The sequence below is a fragment of the Triticum urartu genome, chromosome 2A (assembly GCF_056163025.1).
Source record: "Triticum urartu cultivar PI428250 chromosome 2A, HENAU_Tu73, whole genome shotgun sequence".
Classification (NCBI taxonomy): domain Eukaryota; kingdom Viridiplantae; phylum Streptophyta; class Magnoliopsida; order Poales; family Poaceae; genus Triticum; species Triticum urartu.
Window position 1 is genome coordinate 161,888,083 of NC_141874.1, and position 12,486 is coordinate 161,900,568.

At 44.6% G+C, this 12,486-nt stretch overlaps 1 pseudogene; it reads right to left on the minus strand.

The window, feature by feature from the left end:
• Positions 1–2,224: 2,224 nt before the first annotated feature.
• LOC147984393 (uncharacterized) lies at positions 2,225–3,445 on the minus strand (annotated as a pseudogene).
• Positions 3,446–12,486: the final 9,041 nt, after the last annotated feature.

Here is a 12,486-nt window from a genome sequence, read left to right on the forward strand (position 1 = left end):
CATGTGTTGGCAATGGCAAGGTAAGCAGACCCCTACATAATAGATCATTGATCATAGTTTGTAGAAGATCAGCAGCAATGACAAAAAGCAAAGGAGAGATAGGGTCTCCTTGCTTGACACCACATTTGCACTTGAAATGATTTCCAGGCACACCATTTAGCAGGACAAAGGATGTTGCAGAAGATAGGAGCTGCTGAACCCATTTAATCCATTTACTATAAAAACCTTTTGCTACAAGGATTTTCAAAATTGCCTCATGCTGAACAGAGTCAAAAGCTTTTTCAAAGTCAAGCTTGAGCAATATAATTGGCTTCTTAGAATGATTGCATTGATGAATATACTCAAACTTCCAAGCAATACAGTCCCGAATTGTTCTTGATTTAATGAAGCCATACTGATTTTTATGAACACACTTGGTGATTTCCTCTTGAAACCTATTAGCTGCCAGTTTAGTCAGAAACTTCAGTCCCACACTTGTCAAAGAGATTGGCCTAAAATCTCCAACACCCTCAGGTGTTTGCTTTTTTGGGATTAAAGTAATGAAACCTTCATCGAGATTTTCCAAATGAGCAGTTCCAGCATGAAACTCATTTACCAAACGAATAAAATCATTGGAAATGATTGACCAGCATCTTTTCATGAACAGGCCATTAAAACCATCTGGCCCTGGTGCTTTATCAATGGGCATTTCCTTTATGACCTTTTCAATCTCTTGGAGTTGAAAGGGTTGTGTGAGCCCCTCAAGACCTTGCACTCTTGGGATAAGTGAGATTATTTCATTACCCATCAATATTGGTTTAACAGTTGCCATTCTGCCCTTGAAAGCAATCAAAAACTCCTTAGCTATTTCCCCATGATCTGAAGAAATTGTGCCATCAGACAGTTGAAGACTAGCAATACAATTCTTCCTATACCTCTCTATTGCCATGGCCTGGAAGAATTTAGAATTTTCCTCTCCCACCTTTACATATCTAATAGTACACCTTTTCTTCCAATATAAAAACTGCCAATGTAGAAGGTGTTCATGGTGTAACTTACATATCTTCCTGAAGTTGTGTTCAGGTATGGATAGGGGCCTCCAGTCCTCCAAATCATCAAGCCATAGAATTACCCAATTGCACTTTTCAATCAAAGATTTAATGTGTGAGAGCCCCTTCTACCATTTCTTGAGTGCAAACCTCAAGGATTTCAATTTGTCCATAATAACTGCAGATATATGAGACTTATGTGAAGGTTTGTTCCAAACTTCCCTTACACAGTCCATGAAGCCAGGTTGATGTACCCAATAATTTTCAAACCTAAAGATATGTGCTTTAGGAATTGTGATGCAGATGGAAATTACACAAGGAACATGATCAGACGCAGTTCTAGCAAGTGGTGTAACTTGTGTCATAGGATAATGAGTTATCCAACTTGCAGAAGTAAAAAACCAGTCCAATTGCTCGAGGAGTGGGACATCTTGCATGTTCGACCAGGTAAACCTTCTACCCTTTAAAGGAAGTTCCAGCAGACCTAAATGGCCAATGATCTCATTGAAGATAAAAATATCATTAACATCCCCTCCCGGAAGATTACGATTGTCCATGGACCTGATAAAATTAAAATCACCCGGTAGCAGCCATTTTGTTCTGGCTCCACTTGAAGATTATACAACCAGTTAACAAACTCATCCCTCAATACACCCTGACAAGGTCCATATACAATGACTAAAAACCACTGATCGTTATTATGCACAGAAGTGAAACTGATGATCATACCAAAAGGCTTTACTTCCACTAATGTACCCTTAAAAACATCTGAACGCCATACTGTCAGAATACCCCCCGAGGATCCTCTGGAGGGTGTTTCAATGAACTGATCAAAACCCCTAGGACAAATGCTCTTAATTAATGAATGAGGGAAATCTGATAGCTTAGTTTCTTGCAAACAAGAAACTGCACACTGACTGTCAGAAACTTTCTCTCTAACAGAGCGTTGTCGTGTTTCAGAATTTAGACCATGGACATTCCAACAAAGCACCTTCCAATTACGCATAGACCTTTGATTCATGAGATAACCAAAAGCGAAGTCTCAGCAACTGCATGACACACAATGTCATACATCCCACACCATAAAAACAAAATGCATCCAGTTCAGACCATGCAGCATAAAGTTTTAGAACGACACAGACGACAGCGAAGTTAAAAGGCTCGCTACACCTAGCTAAAGTTTTAAACTGCAACATTTAAACACCACTGGAGGAGGAGGAGTCCTTGGGATTAGCCGTACGCTTCTCCTTGGATAGCAGGTTGGGGTCAATCTCCAGCTCCGCTCCAATTGCTTGCAGTATGTTGCTAGGCGTGGGTGGAGGGGCCTCTGCAGACTTGCCAGCGTCTTCTGCGTCTTCAGGTGTGGGCTGGGCCTTCGCATGTATGGGCTTGGACTGAGGACGCCTTTTGGTGGGCTGGAGGGAAAGCTGCTCAAAAGTCATTGATTTGAACCCATCCAGCTTTGTCGCGCTTGTAGTACATCGCCGTATAGAAGTATCCACTAAAGGGGCCACAGTCTTCCTTGTCTGTTTCATATCCTTGGCCTACACAGAGGAAGAAAAACCCACAAAAGAAGAGGAGTTCTCCTCCATGCTGCCAGCCACAACATCTTGAGGGTGCATCTCACCAGACCCAACAGAATCAGACACTGCATTAACACTAGCACTGAGAAACTCATCTGAAGAACTTCCAAAAAGAGCTCTGGCAACTGGTCGTTTGGCCACCATAGGCTTCCTGAGTGTAAGATTAGTGGGCAAGCAGGGCACCAAAGAAGACATTCTCTGTGAATCATCAAAAGCAATTGTCCATGTGCGCTTGGAGTATGTCACAGTCCCAAGTGGCTTGAAGAAGAAAGGGCGAGGCACCTCCTTGACAGTAAATTCAGGTAACAGATTTTCAAAAGATCTCTTCCAAATCATCTCTGGAGGAAGGGGTGGCCCAGTCACAATCCTTGCCAAGACAATGAATATCTGGTGCTGCTGAACGACAGGAGGTTGATAAGGAACAATTGCTAAAGGATTTTCCTCCACAATCTGCTGCACGTTGTTCTGCATTTGCTGAATCGGCTGCAGCTGATTTTGCTCCTCATACTGAACCTCCACTTGTTGTTCCACGGACCCAGAGCCCTCCGGTTGATCAATGACAATAGAAACCTGATATTGCACAGGCACAGCATTTCCCCACCCAGCAGGCTGTGGCGGCTATGGGTGTTCATCCTCATTGTCACCCCAGACTGCATTTCCCCATCCAGCACCTCCTAAGTTATTTTCCTGAGGCAAGGGAGGTGCTATGGGCGCATCATTCCAACCCAACATCGGATATGGCGGAAGAACAAACATCAAATTATCCTGTAGCAGATTTCCAGGCAGAGGGTGTGGATTTCCATCTAGCGGCATTGGATCTTCATCGTTTGGCATCTGATCGGCAAAATCAGCACCTAGCACATAACAAGCAGCAGTCCATGAGACCTGGGCTCCTCCCCATTCTGCATAATCTCCAAAGCCCACATCACGTGGCACCAATGGTGTGTCAGGAAAACTTGCCTCCACCAAGGTCCGAACCAGATATGGATCCTCACTATCCCATGAATGAAATTTCCCAAAAGTGCCCATCGCCTGTGATATGAACTCTGTATTGTGGTAATCTAGAGGAATACCAATGAACATGATCCAACCCTTGCGAAACCCATGATTTCCCTTAATATTATCTCCCTCATCATGCTTCATAAATCTAACAAAGCGGTCATTGCCCAGAGGGAAAGGAGCATGCTGAATCAAAGTATATCTGACAGATGGATCCCTCACTTGAAATAATCCTACCCCATGAAACCAAGGCTGAGTGGAGCGGACTAGAGTACCTCTGTGCTGAAGAAACTGAACAATCTCATCCCTGACAGGTCCCAGCGGTCCCTCTGGAGCAGGCATGACCTCGGCGACCATGTAATCCTCATGGCGGCGAGGAGGGCGAGTTGCAGGAGTGATGAAGGTGAATGAAAGCCACCTTTCTCCACCGTCGATGATGTGGTGGCCTACTGGCACAAAACGCTGCGGGTCGAGCTCATAGTTCGCCATAGCCGGGTGCTGCTGTGAGGGGATGGGGTTTTTCTTGAGAAGAGGAGGGGGATTGGTGCAATGTGGGCGGCGATGATGGGACTAGGCAAGCTATCCCAATAACTCCGGCACCGTTCCCCTGAACGGCAGGGTTTTCCGATATACTCGCGCTTTGTTGCAGAGAAATTGGTCTCCAAGCCAATACATTGGTGCGCGCGTAATCATTACAATCTCTGCTAAAGTGACCTGAGCGTGAGCAAGCCGAGCAGACCGCTCGCATTCCACAAGAGGTTGCTAGGTGGCCCCTGAGATTACAGAGGGTACAAGTTAAAACCCAGTCCACCATGTCATTGACCATGGCATCAAACTATTGTGTTGCTTCTTGCGAGGTGGGTATTTCCTGTGGGGGGGACGGTGGGCTTGGGCCAATAGATGTTTACACCATTTCAGAAATTGGGGTATTCTGCGACGAGGCAGGCCCATTAGTCAAAAGACCAGGGATTGGCCCAACCAATAACTCATGAGATATTGGGTCGGCACGATGCGCATCGAAATAAGATGGGCTAGACCCCAAGCTATCATTTTGAACTGGAGAAATTCCCGCTTCCGAAAATTGTGCAGAAAGATTACCAGAAACCACGGGCCGCGGATCCACAGTTACCAGATCCGGTGTGGATGACATGGCCAACCGGTGCAACACCGGCAATGGCTGAATAGAACCAAACACAATAGGCAGCCGTGCCACCGTCCAGTGCAATTCAGGTGGTGGCGCTTGTCTAATAACAACACGCTCATGAGCCGAAAGATTATAATCCCCATCCGTAATAGTATCAATGCAATTTTGAGAAGCAGGATATCTATAACCCTTGTAGGCAGAATACCGTTCAAACGTGGCAAAAGACAATTTCTTGCGAACTGTGGTAGCTGACTTGAGAGAGGATCTAACTGGATGTTTGTGCATGGCCAAAAGACCCAAAAAAGATCTACGTTTAGTAGGACTAATCAAAATCCACTCAGCATCACACTCCTTACGCCAGATCTTAAGTTCCCGAACCCAATTAGGTCCTCCATTGCCCCAAAGATTGAAATAGCATTTGAACAGATCGCAAGCAAATGAACGCAGATCAACAATAAGAAAACCAACTTGCTTGCATGAGACTTGGAAAGAGAAAACCTTGTCTTTGACGTGGAGAACTCGTAGATCTATTGCCGATCCACCAATTGCAGACTCCAAAGCTGCTGCCATAGACTCCTCCGACAAACGGAAAGTGTGACGGCTAAAGGACACAATCAATGTGAAAGCCCTCCTTCGTCCCATTGGGTGAATCGTTTGACCAGTGGATCTGAAAACCTCCTCAAAAAAAGCCATACCCTTGGAGAAATCCAGGCCAAGAGTAGATCCATCAGACGAACCCATAGAAGATGGGTATTTCCCTGATCACGAAGAGACGCCGGAGAGGATGATCGGAAGGGATCCACTGATTAGTGGATGATGTTGGAGATCATCGATGATGAGGTCAGAGACGGGGTGGTGGTGGGAGAGCCATAGGTAGGTACCTATGGGTGGGTACTAAGGATATTTTTGACTGTGCACTCTCCGAGTTTTATTATTATGGCTCGCTAGTTGATTATGCTATTGATATGAGTAAACTTGAGACCTATGCGTTATTGCGAATGTGGTTAGTTATAATCTTTGCTGAAAACTTGAATGCTGGCTTTACATATTTACAACAACAAGAGCAAACAGAGTTTGTAAAAAAATTTCTTTATCACTTTCAGTTTGTCAACTGAATTGCTTGAGGACAAGCAAATGTTTAAGCTTGGGGGAGTTGATACGTCTCCAACGTATCTACTTTTCCAAACACTTTTGCCCTTATTTTGGTGTAGTGACCTGACCCGAATGGATCACGTCTACTGTGCTACGGTGTCATCCCTGGATCAGTAATGCTAACACCACACAGTACATCGAGGTTTTATAGCAGAGTTGCAATCACACACTTATTACATCGATGGCTGAAAAAGAACTTACTACAATAAATATGACTTAAGGCCATATTTTAAAGATAACAGTGGAAGACTTGGAAGATAAATGGGTCCATCAACTCCAGCGGCATCACTGAGTATAGAACCATGACCTAAACGCACCTCAATCGTCGTCTGAAAAGTCTGCAACATTAACGTTGCAGCCCGAAAATGGGTCAGCACATGGAATATGCTGGCAAAGTAACACATAGAGAGTAATGGAATGAAACAGCTATACTATATGCATATATGGCTGGTGGAAAGCTCTATGGTTACAGTTTTTGCGTAAAGCCAATTTTTCCCTACTGCAAAGGAATAAATTTTATTTACTATCATGGTGGTTGTGAAACATTGAGAATGGTTGACAGCATTCTCAATCCCAATTAAAAGTAATTAAAACCCAATAACATTAATTAGAAGTAACATGTTGAGATTCACAATGATATTCAAGTACTAGATACTCAAGTTGTCCATAACCGGGGACACGGCTAATCATGATTAGTTTGTTACTCTGCAGAGGTTGCGCACTTTTCCCCACATGACTCGATCGCCTCCGTTTGGTTTCTCGCACTACATGGTGTTTGAGAAACAGATGACCGAGACATAGTCTTTCAGAAGCACTAGCACCTTACATGTGGGGTAGACCGGTACACCTACATCCCCTACATCTGCTAGTCCACCCCGTAAGAGTTCGCACAACTTAGTCAACTATGCCAGAGCCCATAGTAGCATGTGGCTGCACACGGAAGTTTCTAGCATGAATTATCTTATGATCCCTTTGAGCCTGGGTGGCGGTCCAAAAAAAACAGGCAAGTCCTGATAGACATCAGGTGCCTCAATCCACCCAGATGTGTGTTTAAGTTGCCACCTTAGATAAACCATTAAAATTATCAATCTCACATCTGTCATGGATATCACTCACCCAATCCACGTCTACTAGCATAGCATGGCATAATAAGTAAACGTAGAAGTAACTCCCAAAGGTTTCATAATAATACAGGTAATAGGTACTACCTCATCTACTTCCCATCCCACAATTTAATTAGATCCTAATCATGCAATGTGTGAGGATTGATCTAATGCAATAAAACATGGGTTGTAGAAAAGGTATGATCAAAGTGTTACTTGCCTTGCTGATGATCCGCGAGTCCTAGGGTTTCAAAGTAACAAGCGGCGCAATCCGGGTAATCTATCGCAGACAAACAACAAGCATACAATAAGTACTCATCTAATGCACAGGTAAAACTCGAACAAGAGAACGAACCAGGTAGTTCAACTTAAGAACTCCGGTTGCAAAGAAAGAACGAAAAACAAACGGCGGAAGAAAACAACTCGGTTCTAGCAAGTTGAATCTAGGTCAAAATTTTACTGTAACAAAAGCTTGTTCAAGTTGATTAGACGGAACGGCGGTTTCGAGACGAAACTCCAGGTGCTTGAATCACCTGATTCCGATAAACGAGCGAAAAGAAAGACTAGAAAGAAGATCGGATCTGAGATCGCGATCGCGGAATAAATCCGACGAAAAGAAAAGGAAGAACGGTTAAACGAACGGACGTTCGTTAACCTAGAAGAATCCGGTGATCACGTTCGTTAGGACGAACGGTCCGGTGAACGGTCCAAAGCAACTAAATCGGAGAAGAAAACGAATCCGATCTAGAGTTTCGGAGAAGAAAACCGATCGAAAAACCGATCTAGAAAACCGGAACGGTTTAGAGAAGAAAAGAATCGGAACGATTAGAAGAAAACGATCCGAGAAAAAGAATAGATGTAGCGCGGGGCAACCTTGGCGAGGTCTCCGGTGAGGGGCTCCGGCGGCGTCGGCGTAGGGCGGCGGCGTGGGCAAGGTGCGGCGGCGGCGCGGGTGTGGGGCGGCGGCGGCGGTGACGCAGGGCGCGGTGTGATGCGGCGCGGCGGTGGTAAGGTGCGGTGTGGAGGAGAGCTTTGATTTGATGTGTTTAGAGGGGGGGTGCTTGGGTATTTATATTGGGGAGGGGAGGGGTTTACTTGGGGTAGAGGACAAGGAATTAGAATAGGAGTAGGAAAGATCTAGAAAATAAACGGAGTAGGACTAAAGAAAACAAAATAAGGAAAAGGGGACAAGGGGGCGCCCTAGAATCCTAAAAGGATTCGGTCCTAGCAAGAGGCGGCGGCGGCCGACCGGCTCCTGGCTCGGCGCCTGGCGCCTGGGAGCGCGGCGGTAGGTGGCTTGGCTTGGGCCTTTGGCCCAAGGCGCTGCTCAAATTTTTTTTTAAAATAGTTTCCTCGCGCAGAAAAAAAACAAAAAAGGGATCTAAACGAACTCCGAAAAATCTAAAGTAAATTTTCCCCGACTCCTAAAAATGAGCCGAACAAAATGAACTTTTCTCCGGACCTAAAATGCAATTTTTGAAAACGCGCATTTTTCCCTGTCCAAATAAAATGCAAATAAACACCGGAAAGCAAAATTGATCTATTTATTATATCTTCATTTTTCCTAAATTTGGGAAAGTCATATTATTCCCTCTCTCATATTTTCTGACACCGGAAAAATTATTGAAGACGAAATAAATAAATCAAATGATCCTATTTTCAAAATTCGAGAGAACTCTCAAATATGAAAATAACGAAATCTCCAACTCTCTCCGAGGGTCCTTGAGTTGCGTGAAATTTCTAGGATCAACCAAAATGCAAGAAAATATGATATGCATATGATCTAGTGTATAACATTCCAAATTGAAAATTTGGGATGTTACAAACCTACCCCCCTTAAGATGAATCTCGCCCTCGAGATTCGGGTTGGCTAGAAAATAGGTGAGGGTGGTCTTTGAGCAAATCTTCTTCTCTCTCCCAGGTGGCTTCATCCTCTGAATGGTGGTTCCACTGAACTTTGCAAAACTTGATAACCTTGCTGCGAGTAACTCTACTGGCAACATCGAGAATCTTGACTGGCTTCTCCTCATATGTTAGGTCATCCTTTAACTGAATTGCTTCTAATGGCACTGTATCTCTTAGCGGTACCTCCGCCATCTCGGCGTGACATTTCTTCAGCTGAGAAACATGGAATACATCATGAACTCCTGACAGTCCTTCTGGTAATTCCAACTTATAAGCGACTTCTCCCATACGTTTCACGATCTTAAATGGTCCAACGAAACGCGGTGCTAACTTTCCCTTAACTCCAAAACGCTTAACTCCTCGAAGTGGGGATACTCGAAGGTAAACTCTGTCTCCGGTTTCGTAAACTGTCTCCTTGCGTTTTGAATCTGCGTAGCTCTTCTGCCTGGACTGGGCTACCTTGAGCCTATCGCGAATCAACTTAACCTTCCATTCAGACTCCTTAATCAAATCTGGTCCAAAGAATTGACGGTCTCCAACTTCGTTCCAGGACAACGGTGTCCTGCACCTCCTTCCATATAAAGCTTCGAAAGGGGCCATCTTCAAACTGGTTTGGTAACTGTTGTTATAAGAAAATTGGTTTGGTAACGGTGTCCTGCACCTCCTTCCGTATGCGGAGTTTATCCATCAATGTTGACTGAATCTCCAATGCTGCTACATAGCCTCTCGGAACTATCTCTAAGCTTAGTTCACGAAGGTTTTCTGCTAACTCCTTTGGTATTTTCCCCGTCATTATCGTATTGACATGGCTCTTGCGGCTCAATGCGTCAGCTACTACATTAGCCTTTCCGGGATGGTAATGCAATCTCATGTCATAATCCTTGATGAGCTCCAACCATCTCCTCTGTCGGAGGTTCAACTCCTTCTGAGTGAAAATGTACTTCAAACTCTTATGATCCGTGTACACCTCACAATGATTTCCAATGAGGAAATGTCTCCACGTCTTCAATGCATGCACTACGGCTGCTAACTCCAAATCATGCGTGGCATAATTCAACTCATGAGGCTTCAGTTGTCGTGATGCATACGAAACAACTCTCCCTTCCTGCATAAGCACTGCTCCAAGTCCTCGATGTGAAGCGTCGCAATACACCTCATAATCCTTGGTCTGATCTGGCAAAATCAATACTGGTGAGGTAACCAATCGTTTCTTCAACTCCTGGAAACTAGCCTCACACTCCTCAGTCCATTTGAACTTAGTATCCTTCTTCAACAATTCAGTCATAGGCTTTGCAATCTTTGAAAAGTTCTCAATGAATCTCCGGTAGTATCCTGCGAGTCCAAGAAAACTCCGGATCTCTCCAACTGTTGTTGGTGCTTCCCATTCGGTTACGGTCTCAACCTTTGTGGGGTCAACTGCTATACCTTCTCCGGATATAACGTGTCCGAGGAATCCAACTTCCTTCAACCAAAACTCACATTTGCTGAATTTGGCATATAACTGATGTTCCCTTAATTTCTCCAAAACCAAACGCAAATGTTCCTTATGCTCCTCTTCATTCTTTGAATAAACCAAAATGTCATCGATGAACACTACGACGAACTTATGCAAAAACTCCATAAACACTTTGTTCATCAGGTTCATAAAATAGGCAGGTGCGTTAGTCAATCCAAATGACATAACGGTATACTCATACAGTCCATATCTTGTGGTGAATGCTATCTTAGGTATGTCCTGCTCTCGAATTTTCAACTGATGGTACCTTGATCGCAAATCGATCTTGGAAAACACTTTAGCTCCTTGCAATCGATCAAACAGATCGTTGATCATTGGCAGTGGGTACTTGTTCTTGATGGTTACTTCATTCAATCCCCGATAATCTACAACCATCCTTAATGATCCATCCTTCTTTTCCACTAGAAGTACGGGTGATCCCCAAGGTGAAGAACTTGGGCGAATGTAACCTTTATCCAATAACTCCTTAATCTGATTCTTAATTTCCACCAAATCCTTTGCTGGCATCCGGTACGGTCGCTTCGATATTGGGCCTGTACCTGGCAATAACTCAATCAAAAACTCAATGTCTCTATCCGGTGGCATGCCTGGTAATTCCTCAGGAAATACATCAGGAAAATCCTTTACCACTGGTACTTCCTCCTGCACAACTCCTGATAAGCAATTCACTTGTGTCCTGTTTGGCACATGTCGGGATACATACTTGATCCTTCTTCCTTCTGGTGTGGTAAGCAAAATTGTCTTACTGGCGCAATCGATGTTTCCTCCATACATCGACAGCCAATCCATACCAAGAATCACATCCAGACCTTGGGATTCCAGAATAATTAAATCCGTTGGGAATACATGCCTTCCTATTCTCAATGGTACTTGAAAACATCCTTGTCTGGCCATGTATTCTGCTCCTGGCGAGCTTACTAGCATAGGTGTTTTAAGAATCCTAGTGGGCAGGCTATACTTTTCCACAAATCCCCTTGATATGTATGAATGCGATGCACCAGTATCAAAAAGAATGAGTGCAGTAAATGACTTAACCAAAAACTTACCGATTACTGCATCGGGCTGATCTTCAATCTCCTCCATATTAACGTGGTTCACCTGTCCCCTATTGAAAGGGTTCGGCTTCTTCCCAGAGCTTCCATTGCCATTTCCATTCTGGCCTTCAGGACATTCATTGGCATAATGTCCGGTCTTCGAACACTTGAAACAGGTGACTTGACTCAGGTCTCTCTTGGTTGGGGTCGATGGGATGGTCCGGTTCTGGCCGTTGCTTCCTCCATTCCCATTACCATTCTTGTGGCCATTATGATTGTGCGAACTACCTCCTCCATGGGTATGCTGAAACTGAAATCCCGGTTTAGGGGTAAAATGGGGCTTCTGCTGGGCTCCAGAGTTATACTTCCCCTGTCCATACTTCCTCTTACGGTTCTCAATCTGCTGTTGCTTCCCTTCTATCATGATGGCACGATCTACCAACTCCTGGTAGTTGTTGAAATTTGCTACCATCAACTGCATGCTTAGTTCATCATTCAATCCTTCCAGAAACTTCTCCTGCTTGGCTGCATCCGTAGCAACGTCATCTGGGGCATAACGGGCTAGCTTACTAAACTCTTCCACATACTGGCCAACAGTCCTTCCTCCTTGGCGTAAGTTGCGAAACTCACGCTTCTTTATGGCCATAGCTCCTGCTGAAACATGGGCAGTGCGGAAAGCTTGCTGAAACTGATCCCATGTGACAGTGTCAACTGGGTAAGTGGCTGTGAAATTCTCCCACCATGCTGCTGCGGGTCCGTCAAGCTGGTGTGCGGCAAACTTCACTTTCTCACCATCCGTGCATCCTGCAGTGGTCAACTCCCTTCCTATCTTGCGGAGCCAATCGGTCTGCTACTATTGGCTCGGTGCTACTGGAAAACACCGGCGGATTCAGCCTAAGGAAACGGGCTAAGTGGTCAACAGGTGGTGGTGGTGGTGGGTTGTTGTTGTTGTTCTGCTGATTCTGAACTAACATTTGCATCAATTGATTCTGCTGCTGGATCAACTGAGTGAGCTCCGGTGG